This window comes from Leucopleurus acutus (assembly GCF_964270905.1).
Source record: "Leucopleurus acutus genome assembly, chromosome: 5".
NCBI lineage: Eukaryota > Metazoa > Chordata > Mammalia > Artiodactyla > Delphinidae > Leucopleurus > Leucopleurus acutus.
The window spans coordinates 51,158,439-51,175,913 of record NC_139147.1 but is presented as its reverse complement, the minus strand read 5'-3'; the positions used below and the strand labels follow the sequence as shown (position 1 = coordinate 51,175,913).

General features: G+C 35.9%; 1 long non-coding RNA gene across 1 annotated transcript in view; it reads left to right on the top strand.

Moving 5' to 3' along the window:
* The first annotated feature begins 4,400 nt into the window (after positions 1-4,400).
* LOC309961579 overlaps positions 4,401-17,475 on the top strand; it is a 460,653-nt gene continuing 447,578 nt past the window's right edge. Inside the window, exon 1 of the long non-coding RNA XR_014326197.1 lies at positions 4,401-4,443. This is a non-coding gene — a long non-coding RNA (uncharacterized lncRNA). The remainder of the gene's footprint in view (positions 4,444-17,475) is intronic.

Sequence of the window (17,475 nt, the reverse complement as noted above, 5' to 3'; positions counted from 1 at the left end):
CTTACTCTGATTTATGTCATAGAGTGTTCTGCCTATGTTTTCCTCTAAGAGTTTGATAGTGTCTGGCCTTACATTTAGGTCTTTAATCCATTTTGAGCTTATTTTTGTGTATGGTGTTAGGGATTGTTCTAATTTCATTCTTTTACATGTAGCTGTCCAGTTTTCCCAGCACCACTTTTTGAAGAGGCTGTCTTTTCTCCATTGTATATTCTTGCCTCCTTTATCAAAAGTAAGGTGACCATATGTGTTTGGGTTTATCTCTGGGCTTTCTATCCTGTTCCATTGATCTATCTTTCTGTTTTTGTGCCAGTACCATACTGTCTTGATTACTGTAGCTTTGTAGTATAGTCTGAAGTCAGGGAGCCTGATTCCTCCAGCTCCTTTTTTCATTCTCAAGATTGCTTTTTCTATTCGGGGTCTTTTGTGTTTCCATACAAATTGCGAAATTTTTTGTTCTAGTTCTGTGAAAAATGCCAGTGGTAGTTTGATGGGGATTGCATTGAATCTATAGATTGCTTTGGGTAGTAGAGTCATTTTCACAATCTTGATTCTTCCAATACAAGAACATGGTATATCTCTCCATCTATTTGTATCATCTTTAATTTCTTTCATCAGTGTCTTATAATTTTCTGCATACACGACTTTTGTCTGCTTAGGTAGGTTTATTCCTAGATATTTTATTCGTTTTGTTGCAATGGTAAATGGGAGTGTTTTCTTGATTTCACTTTCAGATTTTTCATCATTAGTATATAGGAATGCCAGAGATTTCTGGGCATTAATTTTGTATCCTGCTACTTTACCAAATTCATTGATTAGCTCTAGTAGTTTTCTGGTAGCATCTTTAGGATTCTCTATGTATAGTATCATGTCATCTGCAAAGAGTGACAGCTTTACTTCTTCTTTTCCTATTTGGATTCCTTTTATTTCCTTTTCTTCTCTGATTGCTGTGGCGAAAACTTCCAAAACTCTGTTGAATAAGAGTGGTGAGAGTGGCAACCTTGTCTTGTTCCTGATCTTAGTGGAAATGCTTTCAGTTTTTCACCATTGAGGATGATGTTGGCTGTGGGTTTGTCATATATGGCCTTTATTATGTTGAGGAAAGTTCCCTCTATGCCTACTTTCTGCAGGGTTTTTATCATAAATGAGAGTTGAATTTTGTCAAAAGCTTTCTCTGCATCTATTGAGATGATCATATGGTTTTTCTCCTTCAATTTGTTAATATGGTTTATCACATTGATAGATTTGCGTATATTGAAGAATCCTTGCATTCCTGGAATAAACCCCACTTGATCATGGTGTATGATCCTTGTAATGTGCTGTTGGATTCTGTTTGCTAGTATTTTGTTGAGGATTTTTGCATCTATGTTCATCAGTGATATTGGCCTGTAGTTTTCTTTCTTTGTGACATCCTTGTATGGTTTTGGTATCAAGGTGATGGTGGCCTTGTAGAGGAATTTGGGAGTGTTCCTCCCTCTGCTATATTTTAGAAGAGTTTGAGAAGGATAGGTGTTAGCTCTTATCTAAATATTTGATAGAATTCACCTGTGAAGCCATCTGGTCCTGGGCTTTTGTTTGTTGCAAGATTTTTAATCACAGTTTCAATTTCAGTGCTTGTGATTGGTCTGTTCATATTTTCTGTTTTTTCCTGATTCAGTCTTGGCAGGTTGTGCATTTCTAAGAATTTGTCCATTTCTTCCAGATTGTCCATTTTATTGGCATAGAATTGCTTGTAGTAATCTCTCATGATCTTTTTTTATTTCTGCAGTGTCAGTTGTTACTTCTCCTTTTTCATTTCTAATTCTATTGATTTGGGTCTTCTCCCTTTTTTTCTTGATGAGTCTGGCTAGTGGTTTATCTATATTGTTTATCTTCTCAGAGAACCAGCTTTTAGTTTTATTGATCTTTGCTATTGTTTCCTTCATTTCTTTTTCATTTATTTCTGATCTGATTTTTATGATTTCTTTCCTTCTGCTAGCTTTGGGGATTTTTTGTTCTTCTTTCTCTAATTGCTTGAGGTGCAAGGTTAGGTTGTTTATTTGAGATGTTTCCTGCTTCTTAAGGTGGGCTTGTATTGCTATAAACTTCCCCTTAGAACGGCTTTTGCTGCATCCCATAGGTTTTGGGTCGTCGTGTCTCCATTGTCATTTGTTTCTAGGTATTTTTTTATTTCCTCTTTGATTTCTTCAGTGATCACTTCATTGTTAAGTAGTGTATTGTTTAGCCTCCATGTGTTTGTATTTTTTACAGATCTTTTCCTGTAGTTGATATCTAGTCTCATGGCGTTGTGGTCAGAAAAGATACTTGAGACAATTACGATTTTCTTAAATTTACCAAGGCTTGATTTGTGGCCCAAGATATGATCTATCCTGGAGAATGTTCCATGAGCACTTGAGAAAAATGTGTATTCTGTTGTGTTTAGATGGAGTGTCCTATAAATATCAACTAAGTCCATCTTGTTTAATGTATCAGTTAAAGCTTGTGTTTCCTTATTTATTTTCATTTTGGATGATCTGTCCATGGGTGAAAGTGGGGTGTTAAAGTCCCCTGCTATGAATGTGTTACTGTCGATTTCCCCTTTTATGGCTGTTAGTATTTGCCTTATGTGTTGAGGTGCTCCTATGTTGGGTGCATAAATATTTACAATTGTTATATCTTCTTCTTGGATCGATCCCTTGATCATTATGTAGTGTCCTTCTTTGTCTCTTCTAATAGTCCTTATTTTAAAGTCTATTTTGTCTGATATGAGAATTGCTACTCCAGCTTTCTTTTGGTTTCCATTTGCATGGAATATCTTTTTCCATCCCCTTACTTTCCGTCTGTATGTGTCTCTAGGTCTGAAGTGGGTCTCTTGTAGATAGCATATATAAGGGTCTTGTTTTTGTATCCATTCAGCCAATCTGTGTCTTTTGGTGGGAGCATTTAGTCCATTTACATTTAAGGTAATTATCGATATGTATGTTCCTATTCCCATTTTCTAAATTGTTTTGGGTTTGTTATGATAGGTCTTTTCCTTCTCTTGTGTTTCTTGTCTAGAGAAGTTCCTTTGGCATTTGTTGTAAAGCTGGTTTGGTGGTGCTGAACTCTCTCAGCTTTTGCTTGTCTGTAAAGGTTTTAATTTCTCCATCAAATCTGAATGATATCCTTGCTGGGTAGAGTAGTCTTGGTTGCAGGTTTCTCTCCTTCATCACTTTCAGTATGTCCTGCCACTCCCTTCTGGCTTGTAGGGTGTCTGCTGAGAGATTAGCTGTTAACCTTATGGGGATTCCCTTGTGTGTTATTTGTTGTTTTTCCCTTGCTGCTTTTAATATGCTTTCTTTGTATTTAATTTTTGACAGTTTGATTAATATGTGTCTTGGTGTATTTCTCCTTGGATTTATCCTGTATGGGACTCTCTGTGCATCCTGGACTTGATTAACTATTTTCTTTCCCATATTAGGGAAGTTTTCAACTATAATCTCTTCAAATATTTTCTCAGTCCCTTTCTTTTACTCTTCTTCTTCTGGAACCCCTATAATTCGAATGTTGGTGTGTTTAATGTTGTCCCAGAGGTCTCTGAGACTGTCCTATGTTCTTTTCATTCTTTTTTCTGTATTCTGCTCTGCAGTAGTTATTTCCACTATTTTATCTTCCAGGTCACTTATCTGTTCTTCTGCCTCAGTTATTCTGCTATTGATCCCATCTAGAGTACTTTTAATTTCATTTATTGTGCTGTTCATCATTGCTTGTTTCATCTTTATTTCTTCTAGGTCCTTGTTAACTGTTTCTTGCATTTTGTCCATTCTATATCCAAGATTTTGGATCATCCTTACTATCATTATTCTGAATTCTTTTTTAGGTAGACTCGCTATTTCCTCTTCATTTGTTAGGTCTGGTGCATTTTTATCTTGCTCCTTTTTCTGCTGTGTGTTTTTCTGTCTTTTCATTTTGCTTATCTTACTATGTTTGGGGTCTCCTTTTTGCAGGCTGCAGGTTCGTAGTTCCCGCTGTTTTTGATGTCTGTCTCCAGTGGCTAAGGTTGGTTCAGTGGGTTGTGTAGGGTTCCTGGTGGAGGGGACTAGTGCCTGTGTTGTGGTGGATGAGGCTGGATCTTGTCTCTCTAGTGGGCAGGTTCACGTCTGGTGGTGTGTTTTGGGGTGTCTGTGGCCTTATTATGATTTTAGGCAGTCTCTCTGCTAATGGGTGGGGTTGTGTTCCTGTTTTGCTAGTTGTTTGGCATAGATTGTCCAGCACTGTAGCTTGCTGGTCGTTGAGTGAAGCTGGGTGCTGGTGTTAAGATGGAGGTCTCTGGGAGATTTTCACCATTTGATATTATGTGGAGCTGGTAGGTCTCTTGTGGACCAGTGTCCTGAAGTTGGCTCTCCCACCTCAGAGGCAGAGCCCTGACTTCTGGCTGGAGCACCAAGAGCCTTTCATCCACACGGCTCAGAATAAAAGGGAGAAAAAGTAGAGAGAATTAGTAGAAGTATGAAGAAAGAAAGAAAGAAAGGAGGGAAGGAAGGAAGGAAGGAAGGAAGGAAGGAAGGAAGGAAGGAAGAAAGAAGCAAAGAAGGAAAGAAGGCAAGAAGGAAAGAAAGGAGGGAGAGAGAGAGGGAGGAAGGAAGGAGGGAAGGAAGGAAAAAAGACAGAAAGAAAGAAGATACAGTAAAATAACATAAAGTATAATAAAGTTATTGAATTAAAAATAATTAGAAAAAAAAGGGACGGATAGAACCTTAGGACAAATGTTGGAAGCAAAGTTATACAGACAAAATCTTACACAGAAGCATACACATATACCCTCACAAAAAGAGTTAAAGGGGAAAAAATCATAAATCTTGCTTTCTGAGACCACCTCCTCAATTTGGGATGATTCGTTGTCTAAAGGAGGGAAGGAAGGAAGGAAGGAAGGAAGGAAAGAAAGAAAGAAAGAAAGAAAGAAAGAAAGAAAGAAAGAAAGAAAGAAAGGTATAATAAAGTTATTAAAATTAAAATTAATTATTAAGAAAAAAATTTAAAAAACAAACCATGGATGGATAACCCTAGAACAAATGGTGGAAACAAAACTATATAGACAAGATCTCACACAGAAGCATACACATACATATTCACAAAAAGAGGAAAAGGGGAAAAAAATCATAGATCTTGTTCTTGAAGCTCACCTCCTCAATTTGGGATGACTCGTCTATTCATGTATTCCACAGATGCAGGGTACATCAAGTTGATTGTGGAGCTTTAATCTGCTGTTTCTGAGGCTGCTGGGAGAGATTTCCCTTTCTCTTCTTTGTTCTCACAGCTCACAGGGGCTCAGCCTTGGATTTGCCTCTGCATGTAGGTCGCTGGAGGGCGTCTGTTTTTTGCTCAGACAGGACGGGGATAAAGGAGCCGCTGATTCGGGGGCTCTGGCGCACTCAGGCCGGGGTGGGAGGGGGAGGGAGGGGCACTGCGTGCAGGGCGGGCCTGTGGCGGCAGAGGCCGGCGTGACATTGCAGCAGCCTGAGGCCCGCCGTGCATTCTCCCGGGGAAGTTGTCCCTGCATCCCGGGTACCTGGCAGTGGCGGGCTGCACAGGCTCCGCGGAAGAGGGGTGTGGATAGTGACCTGTGCTCGCACACAGGCCCCTTGGTGGCGGCAGCAGCAGCCTTAGCGTCTCCCACCTGTCCTTGGGGTCCGCGCTTTTAGCCATGGCTCTCGCCCGTCTCTGGGGTTCGCGCTTTTAGCCGTGGCTCGCGCCCGTCTCTGGAGTTCCTTTAAGCAGCGCTCTTAAACCCCTCTCCTCGCGCACCTGGAAACAAAGAGGGAAGCAAAAGTCTCTTGCCTCTTCGGCAGGTGCAGACTTTCTCCCGGACTCCCTCCCCGCTAGCCGTGGTGCACTAACCCCTTCAGGCTATGTTCAAGCCGCCAACCCCAGTCCTCTCCCTGCGCTCCGACCGCCATTGTAAGTTTTTAATGAATATTTATTGACAATAGATGAGGGGATGAATAAATCCATTTGTAGGTGAAAAGATTCATTCTCATCTGTCCCTTGAAACTTCTTTCATGTCTTTCTACATTTTAATCAATCACTTTTGAACCAAAGGCAATGTAATATACTGCAGCAGTTAATTGTTAATTAGTGCTATAGACTGCCATTTACTTCAGCATCATAACAAGACTGAGAGCATGGCCCAATGTACATTTGCATCCTATACAGCTTCTTCAGGACAATGGAATCCATACATGGTCTACTGCAAGCTGAGTAATAAGGTTAAGCACGGGGAATAATGAACAGAGTATAAAGAGTGACTTTTTTCCCCATTATGTAGCAAAAGCTGTTTCAATAACCTTGGCTATAGATAGCAAAAGAAAATAACAGTCACTAAAAATATATATATATTCATTTATTAATCTTTAAAAGAAATATTGAATAGGTTTAATGTCTTAATATGTCACAAGTGAATAACAAATCTGAATTGGTCTGAGTTGAACTCATTCCAAAAATCCCTTAGTATTATGACTGTTATTCAAATGACAATTTTTTCCACTGCCTTTATACCATTCAATGTTTATTCTTCATATCATTTCTAAGTTAATTATTAGTACTATTGAGCTAATTGCATAGTGATAAAATCATGTAAGAAAGATTAAATGATCTATCCAAGGACAAATTGCTGTGCTTCAAGAATAAGATAAAATAAATTTTAGAAAATATTTACATCTGTGTGACTATAAGTCCTCTTTATCTCAAATCTCTTAATATTGTACATAGCTTTTTAAACCATATAAGTATTTACACTGCTCTTCTCTATTTTTTAAACTGCTTTAACATATAAAAGGTGAACTAAAGTTAAAAGATGAGAAAAAATTCAGGATTTGAAAAATGAGAAATAGGTTTTGTTTTATGTGTTTTAGCATTTTTCACATGGCAACATTATTGCCCAACTGTGAGGTTGTTTGTCATCAAGTTTGAAAAGGTTACTGCATGACCGCTCAAAAGAAGTATGAAACACTTAAACCTCTGCTTGCATTTAGAACCAGAAAACTATTCATTATATTTCATATTCTCCCTCTCCACTTGTCTTCAAACACAATAATCTTGATAGATTCAACATCAGTTATATTCTATGAATATTTCTGGAAAGCAAGAGTAGCAATATCAGGCAATTGCTGCTTAAGGATGAGTTCATCTCTCTTCCTATTACTTTTGCTAGTTTTGTGACTTAGGTATTATTTTTATAGCAGATTTCAGTGTAAAATATTATTGCACGGGTACTACAAGCAAAAAGCTCAACATAGCTGTTTCATTTTGAGTTTTGCTGTGCAATGCACGAGGCAACTCATGGGTCATAATTTCCTATTTCTTGTTAGCTACAGGAATCACTTAGCATGAGCGCCTACAGACTCTGATATTTGCCTTACACGCTGGTATGATTTCCTTTTTGTTTAATTTTCCTTCAGATTTGATTGATTGTAAATATTCTGATTCTTCACCCTCACACAACAACCCACCACTATTTTTAGTTGATTTAACTGTGTCAATATCTGACTTCAAATTACCAGCAGTCCTCTTTCAGTACTATTAATAATCCTTAGCCATTCACTGCATGCTTTTCTTTTTACCTGGCCTTTGGGATGGTTCTGAGCTATATTTAATTGATATTTCTCTTCTTTCATGTGCTTTGGTAATAGTCCCAAAGTTTCCTATCACATAAGAATATACACTATTAGGAAGTATTTGCCAAGTTTTAATATTACCAATATTGAACCTCTTAATTGAAACTCTTAAAATTATTAAATAATTAAGAAAACTTTACTAACTTAATTATTTTTACATAAATAAATTTCCTCTGGAAACATATATAATCAATTTGTCAAAATTAATAACCAAAAGGATAATCCTATAATTAACCTTAATTCTATAATTAAACTTAATCCTTATATTTCAATGACAGTAAAGTAGGAAATACATTGTTATCTTCACTGTAGGGAAACTTATCCTTTTTTCAATCAAATATTTTAAGATAATTTTTACTACAATTTCAACAATTCAATCCCTAAATTAATGAGAATATAGAATTCTAAGGTTAAAAGAGAATTTCTAAAGATGTTACTATAGAAAATATTAATTTAGGAGGAAAAATCATGGTTTCAGTGAGTTAAAAAGATTTGTTCAATGTCATGAATCTAGTTAAGGGCCAGAGATGAAACACGAAATAGTTTATCAAGATTTCAGTTTGGGTATGTTTCTTAAATCATTACCTTAGTCTCCCCTAAAATATTAAAAAATACTGTGTCTTGTTATTAAAATCAACATCAGTGGTTTCAGTCAACCAGTAGATTTATTTATTTATTTATTTTAAAAATCTTATTTAAATCTCATAAAATACTTTCAGTAATGTGCAGGATTCTTAAGTAAACAGCCTAATGTATTTTCACAAACTGAACACACAGATCAAAACAGCAGGATCTAGTTAGTATCAGAAGTCCCCTCATGCTTCCTCCAGTCACAATTCCTTCCCACCAACCCCACCAAGAGTAATCCTTTCCTGACTTCTAACTTTATACATTAGTTTTTCCTGTTCTTGTACTTCACATAAATGAAAGTATATGGTTGTGTACCCCTTTATGTTGGCCCCTTTCTGTTTGTAAGTTCCATTCATATGTCCTAATTGCTATATAGTAGTTCATAGTATAAATATATCAAAATTTACTTGCTCATTCAGTTTGTTACACTAATTTTGGGTAGATTATATTTTGGAGATATTATGAATAGTACTACACTAAACAATAATGTGCAGGATTCTTCATAAATATGTATAGGCATTTCTGTTGAGTATCTTTATGGGCTGAATTATTCCCCCCTTCTTCAAAATTCATGTGTTGAAGTTCTAACCTCAGAATGTAACTACTTAGAGATAGGGTCTTTAGAGAGGTGATTAGTTTAAAATTAGGCTATATGGGTGAGTCCTAATCCAATATAACTTGTGTCTTTATAAGAAGAGGCAATTTGGACATAGACACAGACAGAAGGAAAACAAAGTGAAGGCATGGAGAAGACAACCATCTAAAAGCCAAGCTAAGAATCCCAGACAGATTCTTCCTAATGGATCTCAGAAGAAATCAGCTCTACCAAAATGTCATCCTTGGACTTCTAGCCTCTATACTGAGAGAAAAAAATAAAATTTTCTGTCATTTAAGCCTAGTCTGTGATACTTTGTTCAGGGAGCCCTAAAAAAGGAATGGCTCAGCAAAGTGTGTGTATATGTATAACTTGAGCACCAAAGATTTCTAAATTACAGATTTATACTTCTTCTAGCCATGTGTAAGCATTCCAGGTGCTCCCAAAACTTCTCTAACACTTTGCATTTTCTTTCATTTGTCTATTCTGGTTGGTATGAAGTAGTATCTCACGGTTGCATTTTGCATTCTCATGATTACTAATGTTGAGCACACTGACACATGTTTATCAGCCATTTGAATGTCGTCTTTAATAGGAAGCCTCTCTTCATTACTGTGTACTTATCTCCGTACCTTAAATTTAAGGAACATTGACTCTAGCTTCTTTGCATGTCTAAACTGTAATCTTTTTTTTTAAATTTATTTTTGGCTACATTCGGTCTTCTTTGCTGCGTGCGGGCTTTCTTTATTTGCGGCGAGCGGGGGTTACTCTTCATTGTGGTGCACAGGCTTCTCATTGCGGTGGCTACTCTTCAGTAGTTGTGGTGCGTAGTCTCAGTAGATGTGGCTTGCGGGCTCTAGACTGCAGGCTCAGTAGTTGTGGCACACGGGCTTAGCCACTCCACAGTACGTGGGATCTTCCCGGACCAGGGATCAAACCCATGTCTTCTGCATTGGCAGGCGGATTCTCAACCACTGCGCCACCAGGGAAGTGTCTGTAATCTCTTTATATCCATCCTGTTGTCAGCTGTACAGCCTACTCTTTGTCAAAGTCTCCCATGTAGGAAAGTCAAGAAAGTCTTAGTTAATTATGTTTGATTATGTTTTATCTTTAATATCAGCTCTTCACTGTTATATTTTCTCCGGAAACCAGAGTTACTATTAAAAATGCTTGTATTTTTTACTGATTCTACCATTCTTTATACTGTACATATGTATTTCACTGTCATTAAGCTATTCATAATTCCTTGCATAAAATGTGTTTCTCCCTAGTGTAGCAGTCCATTAAGCCTTTCTTTGAATGATGGTCACTGATCTTCTCTTTCCAGTTACGGAAGATTTGCAGGATATTTTTTTAAATCCTGCTGTATTCAACCTTTTAAAGAATCTAATAATTATGATCTGAGCTAAGTAAAATAAATAGCTTCAAGGTTAGAGATAGCTGTGGTGTGAAACAAATGTTTTTCTTCAAGAGCTATTGGTTTAAATCTTTGTAAATAAGCAAATTTGAAGATTTTGATATGAATATAATGAGTTAAAAATAATGTGAAAAAGCAAAGATTCATCACTCATCAACTATTCAATAATTTATAATTAGTAGTAGTTCTAATTTACTGAGACCAATTTTTTTTTTCATCTCATTGCAAACATTTAAGAAGGGTACTCTTAAGGGCATCCTTTCAAAATCAGACAGCACACTGTAGACACAAAACACCTGGATAAAGCAAGAGGGGTCTAATTTCAAAGCAGTACATGTATTTTTAAAATTACATTTATGTACTCATAACATATAATTTATCATTATTATCCCAGTATTCAAAAACGTACCAGATGGTATCAAAGTACTGCTTGCCCTTTTCTGAACTCTGAAATGCATCCTAGGAGACTATCTAAATAGTTTATAAAATTTTACTTCCTTTTTCCATTTTGCTGTTTCTGCTAAGGAGTGTTTTGATTAACTTTATGATAAAAACTTGCTGCCTTTTATAAAATACCTAACTAACTTTTTTTTAATGTTATTCTAATTGGAGGAATGTTTAGAAAGGCAGGAAATATATATATTTCTTTTTAATGCACAGATGCTACTTCAAAAACAGAAACTTAAATTTGCTTATGGATATTTTAAAACACAAACAAATAATATTCCATGTATATGTAGCTTCAATTTTCTTGCCATCCTATCATGTCCTCTTAACTATTTCATTGTGTTGGTGACCATGTAACAAAGTTATTTTGATGAGCAAATTTAATGAAAACAAAAAGTATGTCATGAGATTTGCAAATGTCCTTTGCAATATTTCTATCAATACCTAATATTTTATGTAGATGTATAGGAAAAGGAGTTTTATCCGAGACTCCTTCACCCACACAATCTACCCCCTAATTCCTAGCTCTTTCTCATGGATGAGGAAAACCAAAAACTTATTGTCCAAATTCCAGGATCCTGAATAGAAATGCTGGGCTTTGAGGAATCAAAATAGTGTACGGTGGTCTCTCTTATGCTTCTTCCTTCTCTGCTGAAACAGCAGGTAACTTGTCATATGAAGTTCTGTAAAGTCCCTATAAGAACACCTTGAAGTAAATTGACGTTTTCTTTTGCAATTAAACATAATTCTTTAAGAATAGCTCTTGTTTTTCTATTAGGCTTTTGATAGGAACTGGTTGTTAACCATGAAGTAACAAGGATACTTTATTTTCTCTTTATTAACTGGATCATTTCCACAAAGTCATATATTTCAGTGAAAATAGCATTGCCCGGTTTTAAAGGGGAAGTCGTATATTTTATATCAGACCTGAGTGGCTATGAAAACTCAAGTAAATTGCATGAGCAAGTTTCTCATATTTCCACAGCACCTATTTTTGACTCGTTTCCATTCCTCCCTGAATTGATTCTTATATCCTCATGAGAAGTTTGCTATGATGAGTTAGCAAAGGAAAAACAAAAACAAAAACAAAAAAAACGCTGATATGTTAGTTTCCTATTGCTTAGTGGCATAAAACTACACAAATTTATTATCCTACAGTTCCAGAGGTCAGAAGTCCTAAGCGGTTTTCACTGGGCTAGAAATAAAGGCGTCATCAGGGCTGCATTCTTTCTGGAGGATCTAGGCAAGAATATATTTCTTTGCCTTTTTCAGATGCTAGAGGTCTCCTGCATTACTTGGTATGGTCCCTTGCTCCATCTTCAAAACCAGAAGAGCAGCAAGGCATCTTAAAATCTTTTCTGACTCTAATCCTCTTGCCTTAATCTTTCTCTTAAAAGGACCCTTGTGATTATATTGGACCTACCTGGACAATCCAGGATACTTTCCTTACCTCAAGGCCAGCTGATTAGCAAACATAATTCTACCTGCAACTTTAATTCTCTCTTGCCATGTAACATAACATATTCCAAGAATCCCCATATTGGCTAGTGGACATATTTAACTATATTATATTATTGGGTATTTGAGCTGTTTATTTTTATCTAGTACAAAAATAATGCTGCAGTGGACATTTGTATGTGCAGTTTTTTTTTTCCCCCATACTGTTTATTAGGCTAGATTTGTAGTGATGGAATTACTAGTTCAAACAACTTAAATTTTAAAATATTATTATGTTTTGATAACAATATTTTTACTTATCAAATAATTTTTGTTTATTTTAGAATATTTGGAAACTATAAAAGAAACACCACGAAAATAAAAATGATCTAATACTCAAAACAAAAAGAAGTTAATATTGAACTCAAATACTTCTATTCTGAAGTGAGGGAACTAGTCTGGTAGCTTATATCAGGTTGATTATATTGAATCTGTTAAAACATGGAAAAGGAAACAGGATCTCAGGCCCATCCCAATCTTCTGGTGCCAGTAAGAAGATTGCCAATGATGTAATCACTTTCAGGAGTGGTCCTTAAACATATTGGGAGAGAGTGTCTTCCCAGTAAGCAGAATTTCAAGTGATATATTTGGTTGTCACTTTGTATGGATATAAATATAAATATGACCATATCTATAGCCATAAATATATATAGAGAGACACTGGCTAATAATTTAACCATATGATCAAAGATGTGAAAATTGGAGAATTGTTAACAAGTTGGTCAGAGGAAGAAATATGTGGATGAATCTTTAAAAAAATGGCAGTGAGAGGGCCTCCCTGGTGGCGCAGTGGTTGAGAGTCCACCTGCTGATGCAGGGGACACGGGTTCGTGCCCCGGTCCGGGAAGATCCCACGTGCTGCGGGGCGGCTGGGCCCGTGAGCCATGGCCACTGAGCCTGCGCATCCGGAGCCTGTGCTGCACAGCGGGAGAGGCCACAACAGTGAGAGGCCCAAGTACCACAGAAAAAGAAAAATGGCAGTGAGAATGCTTGTGACTAAAGCAAATTTATAAATTATTGTATTTTATGCAGAAGATGCCATTATTAATTATAATCAATCAATCAGCCGTATTTTTTCCAGACATGTCAGTACTTTCTCAATGGACTAATTTACAAAGTGGCCACGGTAGCAGAGTTGGAATTTATGACTTTAACAGCATAGATTATATCTCACCAACTCTGATTAGTATAATGCATGACTAAATGCCCAACCTATGTACAGTGAAGGCTAATATTGAACTCTGAAATAATTCTATTCTATAGTGAAGGAACTAGTCTGGTAACTTATATCAGGTCGATCTGTTGGATCCTTTAAAACACAAAAAAGACAGCAGAATCTCAGGCTCACCCCTGACCTACTGATCCAACATCTGCATTATAATAAACTCCCGGTGTAATATGTACTTTTAAGTTGGAGAAGCAGTGATCCAGAGGATGGATAATCTCTACTTGTAAGAAAATGAAATAATTGATACTTTTGAGTAAAATGGCATTTTACCATATAAATGGTATGCATTATCTACCCTTAGGAACATATTGAGGACGTAAAACAAAAACAAACAAGAACACTTTTAAACGTACATAGAATGTCTAAGGTACCAATTTGAGGGATTTATATGATGATGATGAAGATGATGATGACAAGGATGATGATGATGTTAATAATGAGATGTTTTCAAAATTTAATACAAATGCAAATCATCTGGAGAGTTTGTTAGAATTTAGAAGGCTGGGATAGGAAGTGAAGTTCATAATTTTTAAGAAGCTTCCAAGTAATATTGCCGTTGCTAATCCAAAGACCTTACTTTGAATAGCAAGGATAATGATATAATAAAGATGCTACTGCTGCTGATGATTTCAGTTATGAAAACATGGAAATCTAACTTTCCATAGTGGATGAAAATTTTTATGCTTTATTAAGATATTTCTTATGATTCAAACAACTGTTTTCTTCTGATTCAAAAAGTAACTCATAATAAAATATTTAAAATTGTTATCAAAGATTTTTAAAAACCATTTATGGAAATGTCACTATAATCAGCATACATTAAACTCGTCAGAAAATCAACATTGTAACTGGGTTTATTCACAGAAACAATGATGAGCTTATCCTCACATTAATTAAGCACAATGGCCTATATAATTCAATATCGACAAGGATTAACCAAGCAAAAATAGGAAAAGGGCAAACCTATAAATTTGGCCTCAAATAAATGCTGTTACAACATTGAACATTTTTAGCTTTGATATTTCACCCCAGTGATGTGGAATTTTTATCCTAATTTTCCTGTCTCGTGCTTCTGGAGGGGCAATAAGTTGTCATATTATTTTGTTTGTTTTACTATAAATAACTCCTTACTCGGGGTGTCTTCTGTGAAAACAGTCCACTTGTAAGGACCAGAGTATCAGAGGCTGTTTAGAAAATTGTATCTCTGAGTGATGCTTCTTAACTTTTTAAAAACCTAACTAAAAATATAATGGCCATGACAGTCTGGGCCCTGAATGACAGCAGAGTTTCAGTGAACCCATGAATATACCATCTCAATGGGTTTATTCCAAACTAGAGTAAGTAATTCTCAGGCATTATTGCACTACAAAGACAAATATCAGAGAGATATTTCTTCAATCGAGTCACTTAATTAACCAATTAAAAATTAAACAATTTAATGCTAAATCAAAATCCACATATATCTCTATATGTCAAAAATCAGTTGGTTCATAGTATTTATCTAAGAACCAGAAGAGAGCAAAGACTTAAAGAATACTTTCTGATCATTCTTTTTAAAGAGAAGATATACAGAAATAAACAAATAGTGACATCAGTTACTTTTAAACTCACAATGATTGTAAGAATTTGGAGAAATAAGAAACAACTTTGGCCAAAACCATTAGAGAAAGAGATAAAATTCAATTGAGCTATTAAAAAAAATAGATTTTTCTGGGTAAACAATGAGGGGTATGTATTTGTGTGTGTGTGTGTGTGTGTGTGTGTGTGTGTGTGTGTGTATACTTCAAACAACTTCTGGTCAAGTATTCAGAAATTGTAGTATTTCATTTTATTTGCATTAAAAACCTAGTATATTTTGTGTTTGGGGATAAATGCTGGGCATATAATGATTAATAAGTTCTGATCCCAACTACCAGGAATGGACAACTAATTTAGGCACAATCATTTATAATGGATTATGGGAAGAAAAATGTTATAATGGAGGCATGAATAAGATACAGTTAAGTTGAGAGTCAACATGTGTATTAAACGTGAAGGAGTTCAGTTTGGTACATATTAATGTATAAAATTTTGGCTGAAAAGAAATGTTAATACATAAATATTGGGGATAAAGTAGGCAAGATTTGTTGAGAACAGATTCTACAGGATTTTTTAGAGTTTGTTTTGCTTTTCCTTTTCTCATGCTTCCTTTTTGTTTTATCTCCCCTTTTTGCATAACAAAGGCTATGCAATTTTTTTTTAAGGAGGTGGGTTTGGCTTTTTTTATTGTGGTAAAAAACACATAACATAAAATTTACCATCTTAACCAGTTTTAAGTGTACAGTTTGGTAATGCTTACTATATTCACATTGTTGTGAAACAGATCTCCAGATCTTTTTTGCCTTGTGTCACTGAAACTTAATATTTACTGAACAGAAACTCCCCTTTCACTCCTTTCCATAGCCCCTGGCAACCACAGTTTCTACTCTTTGTTTCTATGAGTTTGACTATTTTAAGTATTTCATGTACATGGAATCATGCAGTGTTTGTTCTTCTGTGACTGACTTATTTGTCTTTAATGTAATATCCTCCAAGTTAATCCATATTGTCACATATGACAGGATGTCCTTTTTTCAAGGCTGAGTAATATTTCATTATATGTATATACCACATTTTCATTTATTTATTTATTTAAACATATTTATTAGAGTATAATTCCTTTACAGTGTTGTGTTAGTTTCTGCTGTATAACAAAGTGAATCAGCTATATGGATACATATATCCCCATATACCCTCCCTCTAGCATCTTCCCGCCACCCTCCCTAACCCGTCCCTCTAGGTGGTCACAAAGCACCAAGCTTATCTCCCTGTGCTATGTGGCTGCTTCCCACTAGCTATCTATTTTACATTTGGTAGTGTATATATGTCCATGCCACTCTCTCACTTCATTCCGGTTTACCTTTCCCACTCCCTGTGTCCTCAAGTCCATTCCCCATGTCTGCATCTTTATTCCTGTCCTGCCACTAGGTTCATCAGAACCATTTTTTTTTTTTTTAGGATCCATAAATATGTGTTAGCATATGGTATTTGTTTTTCTCTTTCTGACTTACTTCACTTTGTATGACAGACTCTAGGTCCAGCCACCTCACTACAAATAACTCAATTTCATTTCCTTTTATGGCTGAGTAATATTCCATTGTATATATGTGCCACATCTTCTTTATCCATTCATCTATCGATGGACACTTAGGTTGCTTCCATGTCCTGGCTATTGTAAATAGTGCTGCAATGAACATTGCAGTACATGTTTCTTTTGGAACTGTGGTTTTCTCAGGGTATGTGCCCAGTAGTGGGAGTGCTGGGTCATATGTTAGTTCTATTTTTAGTTTTTTAAGGAACCTCCATACTGTTCTCCATAGTGGCTGTATCAATTTACATTCCCACCAACAGTGCAAGAGGGTTCCCTTTTCTCCACACCCTCTCCAGTATTTATTGTTTGTAGATTTTTTTATGATGGCCATTTAAGCTCACTAATTCTTTCTTTGGCCTTTTAGGGTCTACTGATAAGTCTATCAAAGCCAGTCTTCATTGGTGTGACAATGTCTTTGATTTCCAGGACTTCCTTTTCACACTTACTTAGAGTTTCCATTTCTCTGCTTACATTATTCATTTATTCTTATCTGGTATCTATTTTTTCCATTATACCTCTTTAATATATTTATCACAATTAGTTTTAAATTTTTTATCTGCTAATTCCAAAATCCATATCATTATCTGAGTCTGGCTCTGATGATTGTATTGTCTCTTCAGACTATGTTTTTCTTGCCTTTTGGCATTACTTTTTTGTTGTTGAATGTCCTGTATGTTACATCTGGTAATAGATACTGAAGTAAACAGGATTTCAGTGCAAGGATTCATTTTAATATGGCTAGGTATTGGTCTGTGTTTAGTGTTATCTATAGCTCTAGGTGCCTGTAGTGTCCTATTCTTGTCTCCCTTCTTGACTTTAGACTTCCTTAAGAACTCTTCCTTAGAGAAAGTCTGTGTCTTGAAA